The sequence below is a fragment of the Ambystoma mexicanum genome, chromosome 8, assembly GCF_040938575.1.
Source record: "Ambystoma mexicanum isolate Mex_15411 chromosome 8, UKY_AmexF1_1, whole genome shotgun sequence".
Lineage (NCBI taxonomy): Eukaryota > Metazoa > Chordata > Amphibia > Caudata > Ambystomatidae > Ambystoma > Ambystoma mexicanum.
In genome coordinates this window covers 983,784,274-983,803,677 of record NC_090929.1, presented here as the reverse complement: position 1 = coordinate 983,803,677, position 19,404 = coordinate 983,784,274, and the positions used below count along the sequence as shown (strand labels likewise).

Here is a 19,404-nt window from a genome sequence, read left to right as displayed (position 1 = left end):
ACCAATCGTACTCCTTTACGTGCGTGCCGTGCTCGGATAAAGTCTGCCATCGGTTCTATCACCAATGCGAAAAGGATCGGGGAGAAGGGGCAGCCCTGTCTGGTGCCCCTGAATAGACTGAAATCTCGGATGTTAGTGAGTTGACTCGTACCCGCGCAACGGGGGAGGTGTACAAGAGTTTAATGAACCCTATCATGTTAGGGCCGACGCCCATTGTTTCGAGGACCAGCCACATATATTTCCAGGAGACCATGTCGAAGGCCTTCTGAGCGTCCAACGTAACCGCTACTGCCTGGACATCCTGGTCTATACGGGACATGACATTGAATAGTCTCCTGATGTTATGTGAGGTGGACCTGCTGGGGACAAAGCCTGCTTGGTCCTCTTGTACCAAGTGCGTCATGATGGGCAGAAAGCGGTTAGCAATGATCTTAGCAAAGATCTTTGTGTCTAGGTTCATGAGGGAGAGAGGTCTATAGGGCCCACACTCGTCCTCAGGTTTACCTGGTTTGAGCAGTACCGTGATGGCCGCTTCCCGCATGGAAGGGGGAAGGCTAGCGGCTCGGAGTGCCTCATTCCATACCTCCAACAGCCGGGGGGATAGAATAGCCACGTGCTTTCGATGGAAGTCCACCGTGAGGCCATCAGGTCCCGGCGCCTTGCCTATGGGCAAGTCTGAGATAGCCGATACTATCTCGTCTAGCGTGATCGGGGAATCCAGCTGGTCTCGGGTCTGTGGGGAAATTTCCATGGTGGGGATCTGGTCAAGGAGTTCTCGCATATGTTGTTCAGTGTGCTCTATGGGCTGGGAATAAAGGGATCTATAAAACTCGGTAAATATATCAAGTATTCGATGGTCCGCCCATTGAGCGTCACCGTTCTGATCTTTTATGGAAGTGATCTGTATGCGGCCCAGTTCCCCCCTCACAAGTGTCGCAAGTGTCTTGCCGGGTCTGTCCCCCTCTCCATATTTCCTAGCGGCCTGCGGGCGGCTGAAATAGTGAACTTCACTGGTCGCTAAAGTGTTAAACACCTGGAGCTCGTCAGAAATTTGGGCCAGAGTGGTGTGGTCAGACCCGGAGGAGCAACATTGCTCCAACCTTTTCAGTTTGGCCTCAGATCGTCCAAGGGCGGCTCTAATAGCTTTCAACACCCCTGCCTCTCGGGAAATAGACATGCCCCTAATGTAAGCCTTAAAAGCCTCCCATCTGACCGCGGCGGTCGTGTCTTGAAGAGAGTTAAGCTCAAAGAAGGACTCAATGTCCGCTAGAATCTCAGATTTAAACACAATGGGCCTCATTACAAGTACTCCGGTCCGGAATTAACACTGCCGGTAAAACCACACCGGCACCGTTTCCATGTCCGCCCAATCATGACCCGCGGCCCCAGTAATAGCACCACCCTAAACCGCCACCGCGGAAATAGGGGTCCCGTTAAGTCCGCCTGCACGGAAACCCCTCCGTTACCGTCAACACGAAACACCGTGAGCATCACAACTAGCGCGGACACGGAAATACCGGCAAAAAAATGGCATAAATACCGTGATCACGGTGGCGGAACCGCCGCCACCGCGAACATGGCGTTATACACTGCCTGCTGAACTGAATCAGGGCACAGGTGCACCAAATCAGCCCAGCTGGACCTAGCAGGCCACTGGGAGCCTACAAAAGGGCCACACCCAGCCCAACACAACACAGAACCATGCAGGCAGCAGGTCTAGTAGCACTGGGACTGGGCCTACTCAACCAACAGGCAGCACTGCACATGGTGGCAGTAATGGCGCAGAGGAGGAGGCGGAGGAGGCGCAGGTGGCAACCAGCCAACCCTGCAGCTATGGCAAACCCCATTGGCCAGCCAGCCCGACCCCGCCGCAAGCCAGCAATACCACGCATCAGGGCCTCACCCTGGAACCTCACCCCAGGACAGATCCACACACTATACCGGCTGGACCGTGCAACAATCCTGCACATCACCGCCATGATTGAGGACAACATCAGCAGCCTAATTGACACCCCCACCGCGATCCCCCCCCCTCTTGAAGGTTGTCTCAGTACTGCATTTCCTTGGTACTGGCACCTATCAACACACGGTTGGTGAGCTGCACGGCATATCACAACCCTGTTTCTCCAAAATCCTGGTACAGGTACTGGATGCCCTGTTGCGCCATGTGTCGGAACACATAGCCCTACCCCGCACCCTCCCCGAGGTCATTGCCACCAAGTTGGCCTTCCATGCCATAGCAGGCATGCCAAATTGCATAGGCGCAGTTGACTGCACCCACGTTGAGCTGACAGTACCACGTGCAATTGAGGTGGTGTTCCGCAATAGGAAACAGTATCACTCTTTGAATGTCCAGATGGTTTGTGATGCCATGCAACTAATTACACACTGCTGCGCACGTTTCCCAGGCTCATCACATGACTCAATGGTACTGCGGAATTCCACGTTGCCACGGTACATGGAACGCTATGCCGGACAAAGCACATGGCTATTGGGTGAGTACAGCTGACGATGCTACAACCCTGTCGAAGTGGTGTGTGTGTGTCCAGGCCAATGAGCATTGTGAGTGTGCCGCTGTGACCGCACATGCATCACCCCCCTTCCATCTACCAAATACACAGCGGATGCCAATCATCATGAAGGAAGACATGACAGGGCACCACAAAGTGCCCGTGCACACGCTGGCACAGCCAATCCCGTCACTGTCCCATGAACCTTGTGCCACTGCAGACACCCACCCTCAATTGAAACACTGCCTCAAAAGGCACGAGAGGCGTGTAAATGAGACGACGTGTATTTACTACTTCCGTACAGTGGAGTCACTCTGCCATGTGTGGACAGCACTGCACCGTGACATGCACACAATCAAATGTCACCCGCAGGGTACAGTAAACATGCAAGTTAATGTGTAGGCCCATATCCAGTTAGCGACATACATCGTGATGCCCAAAACATACCTCCATACACTGCATGGTACATATGCATGAATGCATGATGATACAAGAATGCACAGCAACAGATGAGGACATGATTCCACAAACACTGACATGTTCCCCCATCTACATCCCATGTAGGTGATGCGGGATATGCACTCACGCCATGGATGATGACACCTGTACGGAGACCAAGGAACAGGCATGAAGAGGCATACAATAGGGCACATATCCACACACGTGGAATGATTGAGAGGACTTTTGGACTGCTGAAGGCCCGTTTCCGCTGTATGAGCAGATCTGGCAGATCACTGCTGTACAGCCCAGTGAAGACGGGTTAAATTCACGCTCGTATGTGCCATGCTGCACAATATATGCCTGCGCAGGAACATCCCAATGCCACCACACGCAGATGAGGAAGATGGGGATGGGGATGAGGATGAGGATGGAGATGTGGATGTGGATGGGAATGGGGATGGAGATGGGGATGGGATGGCACCGCCTCCCCCTGGGGGTCCACATGATGGCCAGAGAGCACGGGATGCCCTGATTCACATTTACTTTTGAGTCACAGCACATTCACAGAAATGCACGAACATGGTGACGACAATGAATTAATAGTTGCACTGCAAAATAAATGATCAATGTCCACAATTGTCTTGATTCAAAATGGTGATGTATTGATGTAACAACAGGGAAGGGGGTGCATTGGTTAGGGAAGCTGTACACCCGGGGCCACCCACCACCCAAACGTGCCCACCCCCACCCAGACCCCATTGTTCAAACCCCCAAAACTGCCTACCCCACCACCCAAACGTGCCCACCCCCACCCAGACCCCATTGTTCAAACACCCAAAACTACCTACCCCACCACCCAAACGTGCCCACGCCTCTCACACCCTTGTAGTCCACATGTGTCCTGCACTGCCCCACACACATGCCATCACTTCCGTGTGCGCTTCTGTGCCTGTGCAACCTTGCCCGAGAGACCCGTTAGCCTACTCGAGCGCCTCCTTGGACTAGCAGTAGTGGAGCTGGATGGGGTGGTTGTGTTTGATTGGGCAGAATCTGGGATTGGGGGCATCCGTGCCAGATTTGCCTGTTGGTCAACCAACATGGCCTCTACAAGCCTGGAGGTGTGGTCGTTGCCCTCCCGCACATGGCGTGCAAGGGTCACTATAGTGCTCGCAAAGCGTCCGATGGACCTCGACAGGTGACGCACTGAGGCGCTGTAGCTCTCCCTCTGCAGCCTGGATTCCTCTAGCTGCCTCTCCACCAGCTGGGTGAGGGTAGCCTGCTGGTCCTCCATCCGCTGCATGCGGGCATTCAGGTCGGCCATGGATGGGGTGGGCGACCTCATGGGACTCCCCAGTGATGTGGGGCTGAACTCCAGCTCATGGAAGGAGCACAGGTCTTCCAATGTGGGCATCTCCCCCTGTGGCCCCGTTTCCCAGTGCTCTTGCGGGGCACTGTTATCACTGCAAGCCGCCCCCTCTGCAGTGCTGCTGCCTTCGGTGTTGTGTTGGGTGGCCATGATAGGTTCCCGTGGCACCTGTCTAGACTCAGGCAGTGTGGAGACGGTGGGGATGTCGGTGGTGGTGGTGGGCCGCACATCTGTAGTGGCTGGTCCGGGACTGTGAAAAAGTACAATTTGCCATTATGAGTGAGCTTGAGACGAGCCGGGAATAAGATGGCATACGGTACATTGCGTTCCCTGAGCATTTTCTTGATGGCCAAAAATTGGCGTCTCTCCTGCTGCACCGCCACCGCCACAGAAAAGTCTGGGACGATCCTGATGACATGAGACTCCAGTCGCAGCTCCCCTTTCTCCCGCGACAGGCGAAGAATGAGGTCCCTGTCCCGATAATTAAGAATCTTGGCTATAATGGATCTGGGGATGTCGCCAGGTCGGGGTCGCGGGGCAAGGGCCCGCTGAGCCCGCTCCACCGTGAAATAAGGGGAAAGGTATGGATCCCCCAGCAAGTCCTTGATTAGTTGTTCGACTGCATCTTCCATGCGCCCCTTCAGGGCAGTTTCAGGGACCCCAATGATGCGAAGATTGTTTCTGCGGGAGCGGGACTCCAAGTCATCGCATTTTGCTTTAACACTCTTCATGTCGCGCGATAAGGTGACCACTGTGTCCTGAAGTACGTGTATCGCATCTTCATTAGTGGAGATCCGGCTTTCGGCCTCAGTAATTCTCAATCCAGCCTGATCTACCCGGGTCTTGAGCGAGGCGACATTCGCATTAATATCGTCAAGCTTCTCATGAAAGGAGGCAAAGTTCTTAGCCATCGATTCCATCATGGCAGTGAGGTCCGGCGCCGCCACCCCCGGATTAGGGTCGTTGTCAAGTTCTTCCTGCGGAGGCGACGTGTGGGCCACCTCTGGTCGAGGGACAGTCTTAGTGAATTTGTCCATAGCACCCCCTTTAGCAGCTCCTTTGGAGGGACTCGACATGGCCGGAACCAGAGGGCACGACAAAGCTCGGACGATGAAGCCAGTGAGTCGGGTATTGAAGAGCTCCCGTGAGGGCACGACAGCAGTCCCCGCCGACTCGCGCCAGGCAGCCCAGCCCAGTCCCCCTGCGGTCGCAGATGGGGCGCCGGTGCGCCTCGGTTGTCAGCAGCCTAGGCCCCTAGCGGAAAGGACCATCCGGCGGGACCGGGGCAGGAGTGAGCCGGCCCACAAGTGTAGTGTGTGCCCCAAGGTGCCAGGTGCAGAGCAGCCAGCAGCGAGTCCAACGGGAGGCACCCGGTCAGGTCGCGATGAGAGCAGGGCCCAGTGTAGGCCCAATGATGGCGAGGCACGGCGGGACAAGGATCTCCAGTTCCGAGAGTCCGATTTCTCCCAGAAATGGACGTGCGGATAGAGCTCGACGGCCACAGTGCAGGGATCGTAGCAGGTACACAGGATCCAAGGCAGAACCGCAGATGTCAACGGATAAGAGGCGGCTAGGCACAGAGCTCTTACGCTAGGCAGCCATCTTGCAGGCTGCTCAACAGCGCCCCCAACCTGCAGCGATTCTTAACAAGTGTACCTCCAACAAGCGCCAGAATTCAAAATGGCTTCTTAGTTTATTTTCGTCCTGCTAAGGCAGCATTTTATGGCAGGCTCACATTTTTGTCTCCACAAATGTCATTGCATCTTCTGCTGACCCCACAATCTCTAAAGAAATCCCCTCATTATCTTGTGTTGCTGGCGATGCCCTTTGACAATAGGATGGGAGTATTTTGAACCCTGTTCTCTGGTGTATCTGTAGGGCTATTTCACCCACTCACCTTTGCTTTTTGGACTGTTACAATGGGTTAGAATGGAATGAGCTGCAGAATTTCGAACAGCTCCAAGTAACTTTCATATGGGGCAAAGTACACATTCTTTTTGGTGAATGTATTGGTGGACCATTGAAAGCTAGAACATGCGCCGACAATCTGTATGCATGTCTATTCTTCTGCACATGTCACATTGTGGCAGTGTCACCAATACCTGGACATGTTTGGAACTACACCTGGTAAACAGAATGTGTCTACAATAATCACTTTTAATATAAAACACACCCCTATGGTAGGGAAGCTCATAAATGGATTCTTGGCTGTGAATGTATGTGTCATAATATATCAGTAAGCGAGCTGTGCCGCAACAGCACTACTGCCAGCTCGGCTCTGTATGCCAGAACCCACCACCTAACTGCAAACATATATTTTTGTTTAAAGCAATGTAGTGGTTCAACAGACTTACAATAGTGATAATGTACTTGTATTACCTAGTAATGTGGGGGAGAATAAATTAGTGGAGAGAGGAGGGGAATGAAAAGGGAGAAAAGAAAAGGTGACTGGGGGGGGTGAAAAAGAACAAAGTTTACACCTTTATTGCAGTATATTTGCCATTTTAAAGACTACGCAGTTGTGCAGAACACACCATGTCAATACACCATATAAAAACTCTTAAACGGAAGGGTGCCTTTCTTTTTCTAAGCAGCTAAGTGTTTATTCATAACCGTTTAGAAGGTCACTCTACATGCACTCGAAGAGATTAGCTTTTGCTTTCTTGTGCTGTATTTCTTCCCAGGTTTAACTCCTCCTAAATCCGGTCGTCCGACCGCAGTGTCTTTGTGTATTTATTTTTTATTTATTTTATTGTTCATTCATGCATCTCTTTCCTCACCAAAAAGAGGATTATTTTAACCTGTTTTCCCCACTGTGGGAGGCACTGGCAATCCTGTTTATTTTCTGCTTGTCGGGTACTTCATAGATGTATATCGTAGGATCTGGTCTTTTTCGAGATGCTTATAAGTGAACACACTACATGTGTGCGTTTTTAAGATTTCCTCATTGAGATTGAAAACCAAGGGGCATTCCACAAGCATATGAACCGAACCCCCACTTCTGATGCACAGCACGTCAACAGGTCTCATTTGTAAGTAGGCCCACTTTTGCCATTTCTGCCCACTACAATATCAAGAGAATGTTCTGTTGGACGAATTGCGAAGTCCTATATGGGCCCAGAGATCCTACTAGAGCTGATTACATGGACCTGTCACTTTAATCAATCTAGGCTTCTAGACCTTTCTTCCAGTCCTGTTGTTCCTTTTCCAGAGCTTGTGGGTGTGGTTTTCTTTTTGCCTTGTATAATTTGGAGGTGGTTAGAGTTCAGGATTCTAAGTTTGAAAGTGTGTCAAAGGGGTCATCAGTGTCCCTTGATTGCACCTCTTGTTGTGTAGCTAGTGGTGGACGATTCTATTGAGCAGGGGGGGTCTGTAACCTGCAGTTCTTCCGATGTTTTGGACTACAGCTCCTAGAAGCCCACGCCATTGACTATGTTGCCTAGGCTTGATGGGAGTCGTAGTAAAAACATCAGGAGAGCCAAGGGTTGCACATCGCTGTCAAAAGAGTAGCAATAGAGGGTAGCCTGGATGTCGGTCACTGTTTTTATCTTGTTTTCGATCAATACAGGAGCGATTTCTGGTATGCTTATCTTATGGCAGCATTTCCAAAATGTCAGCCCTATACCCAAATCCCGTTTCATGAGGTACCAGACTTTTGCTAGTGGGTGTTGGTTTTCTTCAGGTCACAACCCTTCCCTTCATTTTTGCGACCAAAGTCAATGTTTTCGATGTTGTTAGGATGGTTTCTAATCTTAACCTTTTTCCCCATTTTGTCAGGCCTAAAATTGTTGTAAGGCCCCCTTTACCTAGTCCCGTTGCTTCAAGCAGCACCCTGTGAGGAGTTTCACTGGCCAGCTGTTTTTACCCAGCATTGTGTTTGATAAATGATAGACTATTTGGTGAAAGGCACTTTGTATGGAATCTGAAGCCACCGATTGTGCATGGGAGTTGCAGGTGGCTCAAGGAAAGTGGGTTTACTCGCCCAATATAATCTCTCGAGCATGATCTCTACCGTTGCACATCATGCCACAGAATGTAGTACAATAAGATTACTAAATGGCTCCGAGATTTTCCAAAGTATTGCAAGTTAATGGTGTTTATTACTCTGCCATTGACCCAGGCTCAGTTTGCTCCATGCAGCTCCTCTTCCAAAGTGGAGATCCTGCTGCCAAAATTGTGGATGGCATCATCTTGAAATCTTTAAAATCTTTTATCCCCAGAAGGGAGATGTCGCCCTTTACCAAGTGACTGATCGGCGAGGGAGTAAATGTCAGAGGGAGCCTGCAGAGATGAAGAGGACACCAGCCTTATTATTTGTTTTAAACATCCCACTTATGGAATTGGGTGGAATTATAGCGCGCTGCAAACCTTTCGTGCGGAATCTCATCATACATGCGAGCGCTTTGTTAGCAAGGGGCCACATAAAATAAGCGTTGGGCCGAGCATTAGAGACAGATTTGAAGATGGGATCAACTGCTGTCACCAAAACAAGGTTGACAAAGCCAATAGTTCGGGCTGTTTTGGTCTTATAACATTTTCTTGATTCATGCGCGCGAGCACGCACGCACGCACACACACGCGCGCAGATGGAGGGTATATTGAGGACAACACACAAAGCATGGAGAGGCATGGACTGGGGGGATGAATATGAATGTGAGGGTACCCAGTCAATTTACCGAAAACAATTCACAGTGGTACATTTCACAAAGGCCATAATACCGAAAAACACTGAAAAGATTAAATAAGAGTCGGGATAGGGTTGGAGGTGGTGTTATAAGGGTAGAAAACAGGAGGCTTGGGGTGACCTCACCCCCCCCGCTCCACCCCCTCAATCCCCCAATTATTTTTAAAGAATTTGGGTTTTTCAGTATTATGATCACAATCAAATGTACCACTCTGAATTTTCTGTCTGTAAAATCACATATAACCGAATGTAAGGATTGATGAATGAATGAGAGGGGTGGGGGGGTGTAAATGAAGTATTATAAGGATAGAAGAATATGCAACGTTATGGAACTGCAGGGAAGGATGAAACAGTTTGAAGATGAATGAAGATGCAAGGGCATATGTCATTGTGAGGGTATATGGATGGAAAAATGCATAAGTGCATAATGGATGAAAGAATGCCTTGCACTCCCGCGTCGGCCGGCAGACAAGGCCGGTAACTGTCGGTAAGGTCTGGGGGCCGTTTCTGGCCAATGTACGCCCGCTGACACAGGGGTGAAAGTCATTCACACCCCTGGGTCTATCCGGAGTGCAAATATTTTTTTTTTTTATTTCCTGCGGGTTTGGCTGCACTTATTGCATAATGCCAATCTCCTGAGAAAAAAAAATGCCCATCGCCCTTTTCCATTTCTATGTCGTCAGTCGAGAGAGGAAGGAGCGCCAGGACAGGAGCGCAAACGCTCTGGTGTGGTAGGTAGGTGGGGATGCAGGGATGGGGTGGGGAAGGGTTATGTTTTTTTTGGGGAGTAGTGAGGTCAGGAGGCAACATTGAGAGGCTCCCTGTTGCTCCCCACTTTAAAAAAGAAAAGGTGGCGCCACCCAGGGAAGGTTTCGGGTGGCTGGAAACAGCGGCCAGAGAATGTGTATTCTCACCCTTTGTTCCAGCCACCTAATTAGCTAGGCACTCTTTTCCGGGGGCGAATTATTGAAAAAGCATATAGTGACGGATATATGTGTGTGGAGAAGTAAATGAATGAGGAAGTGACAACGGGTGATTGGATCAGTGTGAGAACAGTATTTTGAAGCCAACAGCAAGACTGTGTTAAGTGACCCACTATTTACCAGGCAGCAGCCAGGATGTTTGAGCACATATGAAACCGCTTTTGAGGGTACGAGAGTGGGAGTGTGCCCACCATGGGTGGCTGAGGATGAATGGTTCAACTTGTCAAGCGAATAGGAGATGGATAGAAGGGACATGGGAGCAGAGGCTAAGGGGCAATATTATAACTAAGGTCATGATCATTATGTGGCAGGGGACCATCCAGTGGCAAATGACCAGGAGGCTGTTCTATCACCAAAGGTGGTGTTGGAGAACTTAAATATGAAGGTTAAGTTACCAGTGCGGTGGTGTAAGTTGAGAAGAGTAAGGGACAGAGGCTTGAAGGAGACTCCGTGCAAGGAAGAAGAGAGGCGTAGCAGGGCATGCAACAGGAATCTGCCTTTTCGGTGCTAAGCCAAAAGAGTGTGGTGCTGTTGATGCCAAGGGGAGAATGTGGATACGTTTGTGACTTGATCAGTGGTGTTGAAAAGGATGAAGGCATCCAAGATAATGGAAGTTGAGGGCAGATCGTTGTGCTAGGCGAGTGAGAAAGTGAGACATGGATCTGTGTTGTCTCGTAGCGTGTAGCTTCTGGAACCCCAACTGGCGGAGAGGGTTTAGGAGATAATTTGGGACACCGGCGGAATCTGCATAAGGCTAGCCTCTGTTAATATGTCATGCCTGCACTCTTGGTTACATGTTTTTCACGTTGTTAGTGCTTTTAGAATGCCGCAATCTGAGAAAATCCTATTATTCCGCATTGACTAAAAGATGGCAGCACGCACCTGATGAAGGGCTAACTCTGAAACATGCTGCATGAAGTGTGTCAATTCGAAGAATGCATGCAAAATGCAAAACAGTTTGTTAAAAACTACAATAATGTAGGCTGATGAAATATTAAACAATGGAAGGTACATTTTGAGGAAAGGTCAAGGTGGTGATCACTTTCTGTAAAATTGGCAGCCCGTCAGGATTAAGGGTAGTCCTTCCAGATTCAGAGAAAGATTGGGCTGTCCAAGATTTTAGAGCGGGAAAAGTACCTTGTGGTCAAGAGGACCGTGGGCGCCCACCATGTTTTTTGAAGTATAGGGATGACCATAACTTTGCAAATAAGGAGAGTGAGTGTTAATAATAATAATAATAATAATTTGGCATTTATATAGCGCTACGAACCCTCGGGTATCTGAGCGCTGCTTTTTATTACCCACGGTGTGTGGTGCTCATTTATCGATCTCGGAAGGATGAAAGGCTGAGTTTGGCCCTGCCGGGATTTGAACCTGCGTTAGCAGGCTCTGCACGGATGTCAAAGCGAGCGCTCTACTCGCTGTGCCACTTGACCGGCTGTTGAGCTATATAGTTTAAAATCCATGAAAATACTCCAGTCTGCACAAAGAGACCAATAGCAGAAATTAAGGGATTGAATAGAGTACATAAAGGAATCAATAAGCAGGCGAGGATGGAGACAGGCAAGGAAGTGGTGTGGTATTAGAGCAGTAAGATTAAGACATTGGGCCTCATTACAAGATGTGCGGAATGGGTTGAACGGCGCTAGTTATGGTGCCGACGCCATTAAACCCACTCCGCACGAATCCGAGGTCCCCTCGCGGGACCCGCTCTGGACATCTGGTTTTACCAGACATCCAGAGCGGGTCCCGCGAGGGGGCCAGGGAGCTAACGGGCCGGTCATAATCGGCCTGTTGTTGGCTCCCGCACCCATTCCCATTGAGCCCTATCAGGGCTCAAATGGAAATGGGGAAGGTCCGGGTTCCCTGAAGGAGGAATTACTGGGCCCTCCGAACTCTGAATGTGCCAGTAATTCCCCATTCAGGAAACCCAGACCCGGACCCCATTTTGGAGGCAGCCATGGCGCCAATAGTTCCATGGCTACCTCCAAAGTCGTAATGAGGCCCATTGAATTGGCTTGAGACAAAGCAGGTTCAGAGAGAAGTGGTGGGGGGATCAGACAGGTGGTTTGAATCAATGTGCAAGGTTTCCTCTATGGCCCTGATGAAGTTCTCCAGTGTGATGCGTGTTCACAACCTGAAATTGTATGTAGCTGTGCAGCTCCATTATCATTTATCTGATCAATGTTATTCATGTAGTCGGTCTGGATCGGCCTGAACCACATTGATACCTTTCGTTTGTCTGTTGGTTGTGGGCTGTGGCACCAGTATCTCATTGGCCTGGCTGGGCTTGTATCAATGTTTGTGATTTTGAATGTTGAGAACGCTGGGAACTTGACAGCTGTGTATAGGTGGCATGAATGAGCCTTAAGTAGGCTGAGGAGGCACTGCCAGACCATAGATGGTTGGGAGTGAATATGTGACCGGGTGCATGGTCAGGTGATGTTTTGTGGGTGGTGAGAGATGGAGTGTAGGATTACTTCCTCTGAGCTTCACGTCTTTCTCTGATTTGGAGGATGTTCCATGGTTGGGGAAATGAGCAGTGAATGTGCAAAGAAGGTTACCGACATTGAAAGCGGAATAGACGGTATCACTGAGCGAGGAATCTCGGTTCATCCAGGGTCCAGGGAATATAATGCTGCGCAAAGACAGAACGGACCATCAAAGTAGAGAGCGGTTTTTAAAGAATGACGCCGATTGATCACGACCTACACAGGTAAAAATTAGGGGCTCCCGCAAAACTTGACACAGAGGTGTGTTGGGATTGGTGGATGTGTGGAGTTCCGGGAGTTGATCAGGATGTGGGTAAGTTGGAGTAACAAGAGACAGGAAGCATGATTAATGGCGGTAACCAGTCACCAGCAGAAAAACCTGTCTATGAAAGACTAGAAAGGCAGTTGTTGGAGGATACATGTTGGGGAGGTGGGAGGGGCATGCTCTGAATGGGGCCCGCGGGGTGCAGGTGTCTGCAGTCAATGGTGTTGGGGAACGAAGAAGTGGCGGGAGTCAGTTGATCTTGAACACAGTGGGTTTAGGAAATGAGATTGCCATAGTCGGATGTGTGAAGTAGCAGGTGTGTTCAGAGTGAATGGAGGGGTGAGATGTGATTGGAGGTAGTAGAGGATAGCTGGCCAGAGGCTGAGTGGATTGTGGGTGGTCCAGAAGAGGGGTGAAGTCTGGCTACTGTGGCCCACCTCCGACAGGCTTTGTGCATGCTTTGCCTGCACTGCTCGCTACTGCGTGTTCTTGTATGCCATTGTCCAAAGCCCACCAACCTGTTCCTTGAATGAAGTAGGGCCCCTGTAACCTAAGTTGGCGGTGGGAGGGGACTAGTGATCCCAGGAGCTCCTTTTCTCCAGACTAGATTATACTTTACATCACGTGCTGGCCATGTTACCTCTTTTGTGTGCTTGGATACATCTAGTAGTAGGTGTATTGTACTGCTAGGTTTTGAAAAGTCTGTTCCTTCACATCAGTTAACGGCCACTGTGCATCACAGATGGTCTCTGGGTAGAGAAGTGGGTACCTCCCATTCTGATCTAGGGGCAGGCCAGTAACCAAAACTTTGAGTCCTGAACAGGATAGGATGTGAACGTATGTGACGAGGGTGCCTAATATTAGGCCAACCAAGCTCAGAATTACCTAATAATGGAATGTTTGAGTTAAGCCCGCTTTGGCCGTTAAGTCGAGAAAACATCAAAAAAATAAAAAATACCAGTAGTCTATATTTTACAGCGCCATGATGCCTTTTTGGTGGACACAGCGCTATACAAAACCCTTCAACATCTATATAAATAAAAATGTAAATGTTAATTTGTTCAAAATCTTAAATCTCAAAGTTCTTCACCGGTTGCTTTGAAATGTTGACACAACGTTGCATTCGAATACGCGCATTTTTATATACCTACCATACCTAGATGTCACACCTGTGACAGGTAACATGCTTTTTCCGAAAAACAGCACCATCTGTTGGACGTAAAAGCAACACCCGCTATACTAAATATTTTACGATTCCATGTCAATGTTTCCGAATTAGAATGGCTCAAATACGTGCCGAGGAAGCAGCAGAGCAACGTGCAGCCAGACTTCAGGATGCACGGTTGCGGGCACAGCTATCGCGTTCTGCAGCTTCAGATCTGCTTCGTTCTCAACAGAAAGCGACAGGCTTAGAGGGGCTGAAAGACGTCAACGAGAAACAGCAGATCAGCGTCAAACACGACTCCATGCTCAGCAATCACGCGATTACAATTGCCTTTGATTCCGGTACAACCCAGCTGATGATTATAGTTTGAGCCGGCATGTTCTCATCGCCACTATGACTGAAGTGTGTCCTTATTCCAAGGCTCTGAAATTTAAAAGAGAAACGAAAGGAATGTGTTGCGCCTCCTGGAAAATTATACTGCCTCAACTTGGAGAACCGCCAGAGCCATTAAAATCTTTGCTTGCCGGATATAAAGCCTATCTAATTTCCTATCTAACATCAGGAAATACAACTCATGCTTCCAAGTGACGTCATTCGGCACAGAATCGTAACAGCTCAATTCATGCCAACTTGCCTTTGCAATCTCCATCAACAAAGCTCAAGGCCAATCTTTAGAATTGTGCGGTTTAGATCGAGACACAGATTGCTTCTCACGTGGACAATTATATGTTGCGTGTTCCGACTCTAGAATACGCAACATATCTTTCTTTTCCATTTAACCAGACTGAGCCACAGCAACGCGTGGCCGGGTACAGCTAGAAACTTAATAAAAGTTGTGCAGTGAATAAAAATATGACTTCCAGATGATATTTCCTTAAACATCTATCAGACTCTGTCCTTCTTCTCTTTGTGACCTCATTGAGACTTTTACAAATCCATTTGCTACCTTGTCTTCCTGTTAGCGGACTTGAAAAGACATAAGGCAACAGAAATCGTGCTTTTTTTTTTTAAACAAGACACCTCCCTTACTGGAAGCCATTTACTTGCAACACTGCAAGCATGGGTGGGTTTTGGTTAACAAACACATGTCATGGCTTCGATGCAGGGGTGGCTCGTCCATAATGGGTTAGGGGGTGTCGCCCCACCGGGTCTTGGCCCCGCTCGCCCATTATGGAGGACCCAGCCTAATAAAACACTGAGTGCACACTCGGCTGTTTTTTTTCATCTGGGGGAGTGCTATGAACTGGCAAAAGGAAACATAGTTTCCCTTTGACAGTTATAGTTCCCCAGTCGTGCAAGCTCAATGAGCCATGCATGGCTGGTTGTGTTTTGCTTCCCCAGCCTTGCATAGCTCATTGGAAATGCTGGCTGCGGAACTGCATGTCTGTATGTGCAAGGGGAACGCTCCTGCGCCTCCTCGCACCTACAAACAGAGCAGACTGAAGTGGGGCATCTGCTCATCCGCGCTCTGGTCCCTGCATGCATGTGCAGGAACCACGAAGCTTCCGGATTCCTGTTAATTCTAGCAGAGGCTGGATCGCTGGGGAGTAAATTTCAGGACCCACGGCAGAAGTTAAGTTTGTTTATGTATTTTTTATTTTAATTATGTGTATGGATGTGTGCATGCTTGTGTTGTTGGGTGAACGTATGATGATGGATGCTGGTGGGAAAGAGAGAATGCTTGCTGTGTGTATGTTGTGTAAATGTGTGTGTATGTTCATTTATTTATTATTGAAATGTGTATGGATGGATGCGTGTATGCATGTGTTATGAGTGAGTGCATGATGATGGATGCTTGTGTGAATGAGAGAGTGCTTGCTGTGTGAATGTTGTGTGTGTGTAAGTGTGTGTGTGAGTAAGTGTGTGTTTGTGCTGGTCCGTGGAGCTGATTATGGCAAGGTGGGGGGTGTGGTTTGTACAACAAAGGCATTTTGACTTCAGGTCTTCTTCTGTGGTGTTGTGGGGCCCAGAGGACAGAGGTGTTTTTTTTTTTTTTTTACTGGACATCTATCATAGAGGTCTAGTAAAAGAAATACCATGCTTGCCCCCTGGGCTCCCCAGCGCCTTGCATACACATATAATCACTTTGTGTGCATGGGTTTGGCGCTGTGGGATACAGGGATGGAATTTTTTTTTACTGGACATCTATCATAGAGTTCTAGTAAAAAAATGCCATATGTGCCTCCCTGGTCCCCCACAAGTTCCTTTCTTGCACACATAATCAGTGGGTGTGGGGCCCAGGGGACAGCAATGGCTTTTTTTTACTGGTCACCTATCTGTGCATGTGAGCGCTGGAGGGCTATGCGGGAAAGAATGCCATTTATTAATGGGCATCTGATAGATGGGCAGTAAAAAATACCATGACTGGGCCACCTAGCATGTACACAATTATTGTGTGCCTGTAAGGTGGTCAGGCCTCAGGGGGCGGGCATGGCAGTTTGTACTGGGCATCTGTGACCAGTAAAAAAATGCCATGGCTGTACCCTGGGACCCAAGCTCCTAACACGCATCTGCCCCCTGGAACACCCAGCGCCTCGCAATCGCACATAATCACATTCATCATTAATGTGATTATGTCTGAGTGCAAGGCACAGCATGGAGCAGGCGTCTCATTTTTTACTGGTCGTGGTTGATAAAGCCAGCATGATAAGTGTTATTATGTAGCTAGATTGACATTTTAATGCAGCCAGTCTGGCCATTTCTTATTGTGGTATGACATTTTATATGGGGCAGCTTTGATAAAGCAAGCATGATCAGTGGTATTGTATTGTTTATTTGTAAAGCGCTTATACACAAAGCGAGTGCTTCAAAGCGCTCCAAGATGGGAGGGGTACATGGGATACAATCATTCATAAGGCCTTGGTAATTTCAGAATGATATACAATAATAATAAGCACACTAGGTTTGACGACATTTCTACTAATTCAAGTGCGTAACAGGTAGTAGGGACAACAGGGAGGAAGAGGGAGGAGAGGGGGGTACAGGCATGACAAACTGACAATAATGCAAGTGCGTGACAAGCAGTGAGGCTAGGAGGGGATATGAGATGGTGTTTGTGCATTTATAATGTGCCACTACGACAAGTGATTCAGGTGCATAATGCTAGGGGTGAGGGCGGGGGCAAGAGAAGACCAAGGAACAGGCAGACAACAAACTTACTGGCTAAGGTGTATTCTGATTGTATAAGTGCCAAACAAGAAGTGCGAGGGAAGGCCGAAGGGAAGTGCGCCTGGGGAAAGTGCAGAGGGTTATCTCTAGGGAAGTGTGAAGCGCTGCAAGTAGTGCGGGGGCCCAAAGGCAGTGCAGGGACTGACATAGGTGCCTGGGAACTGTAAGGTTCTGAGGTGAGCCAGGCGACTAATCGGCTAGCTGAGCAGCCGGGGGTGGTAGCAGGTCGAAGCAGATGTTAGCAGGGGAGAGGTAGAGAGAAAGCAGAGGAGAAAAGGAAGGTTTTGAGGAGTTTCCAGAATTTCAGGAGAGGGGCAGGGAGGCTGTTCCAGAGGGTGGCCCCTGGAGAGGATAAGGATCGACCCCCAAGTCTCTGTTTGGAAAAGCGTCTCACTCTCAGAGTTGGAGGAGGATGAGCGGAGTGCTCTAGATGGAGTGTATTTGGGAAGAGTGTGTTGTAGGTTTTGCGGGCCCCGGCCCAGAAAGCCTTGTGGACTATTCAGAGGGTCTTTGCTTGATCCTTGCCGCCATGGGGAGCCAGTGGAGAGATTTCAGTGCTGGAGAGATGCGGTCCCTGGGCTTGAGGCCAAGGATAAGTCTTGCAGTTCTGTTCTCGATGAGTTGTAAAGGTCTGAGTGTTGAAGTAGGGAGTTGTAAAGGTCTGAGTGTTGAAGTAGGGAGAGTGAGAAAGAGACTGTTGCAGCTGTCGAATCTAGAGAAAACCCAAGCTCTAGAGACAGTGAGCGTCTGGGGCAAAGTGAGAAAAGGTAGGATACCTCAGAGGAGGTGCAGCTGGTAGCGAGATTTTTTGGAAATATCTGAGATGTGTGAGGAGAAGGACAGAGTGGAATCGAAGATGACGCCCAGATTTTTTTCCTTACTGGAGGGTGTGGGTGCAGGGCCAGGGGAGGCCGGCCAGAGTGAGAGTGGGAAAAATGGAGCCCGGGTCCCAATGAGAACAATCTCCGTCTTACTGGCATTAAGGCAGAGGTTGTTGGCTGCACACCAGAAAGGAATTGCGGACAGACAATCATGAAAGAGTGAGGAGGAGGAAGCTGCTGCAGGTGGCTTGAAGGAGAGTGGAGTGTCACCTGCATAACACTGAAAGTTGGAAGTGAAGGTAGAGATCATGTGGGCTAAGGCTGCCATGTAGATATTGAAGAACCATGGGGCTCGATTAGATCCTTGGGGGGGCCCCCGCAAGTAGCTGGTGTGATAGCGGAGAGAAAAGGCCTGAGTTCCACCTGGAATAGACGGTTGGAGAGAAAGCAAGTAAGCCACGCCAGGGCCTGATCAGTGATGCCCAGAGTATCATGGAGACGATTGATCAGGGTGTTATGGTTTACCATTTCGAATGAGGAGGAGAGGTCAAGGAGAATAAGGACAGAAGGAGAGGAGAGTTAGTCAATATTTGAGAGCAGGTCTTCACACGTGTTCAGGGGAGCAGTTTCCGTGCCTCTGGATGCATGCTCTGAAGCCAGACTGATGATCATGTAGCCAACCAACAGATTTGGTGTGGGGAGTAAGCTGAGAGATAGCCAACTTCTCCAGTAGTTTGCCCAGGAAAGGAGTGATAGAAATCAGGCAATAGTTTGCCGGGATAGATGGGTCGGCAGAAGGTTTTTTGAGTAGTGGGGGCACCAGATAGTGTTTGAGAGAGGAGGTGAAAACTCCAGAGACAAAGGAGAGATTGCAGAGATCCCCCAAGGATGGAGCTAGAGTGTCAATATTGTCCTTGATAGTTTTAGAAGGGCATGGCTCCACCTGTTTGGAAGAGGCTTTCATCGACCGGACTAGCCTAGCAACCTCCTCGGGTGTGACAGTGGAAAAAGCAGGAAATGGCAGAGGGGGGATAGTGTGAGAGGCTGAAGAGGGCTCGGATGATGTTGGTGCATGTGTGTGTGAAGGAGTGAGAGAGGAAAGGATGTCCAAGGTTTTGTTGGTGATGTGTGCTGCCAATGCCGAGCAGAGGGCCAGGGTGGGTGCAGTGGAAGCATCATTCTTTCTGTGGCATGACATTTTGTATTGGGTATCTTTGATAAAACAAGCATGATACGTGTTATTATGAAGCAAGAATGGCATTGTATATGCAACCAGTCTGACATTTCTTACTGAGGCACGACATTTTATATTGGGCATCTTTGATAAAGCAAGCAGGATCAATGGTATTAATCTTACTGAGACATGACATATTGTATTGGACATCTTTGCTAAAAACAAGCACAAGTGTAGTGAAGCCTGTTTGGACATATGTTCATGCTTTGGGATGCATTTTTAATGGGAAAATCAACTGGAGTATTTCATTATGTGGGGATACTGCCATATATTGA

General features: G+C 49.0%; 1 protein-coding gene across 6 annotated transcripts in view; it reads left to right on the top strand.

Annotated features, from left to right (window-relative positions):
* Positions 1-19,404, top strand: part of KAZN (kazrin, periplakin interacting protein) — a 1,355,161-nt gene that overhangs the window by 1,169,859 nt on the left and 165,898 nt on the right. The window lies entirely within an intron of this gene.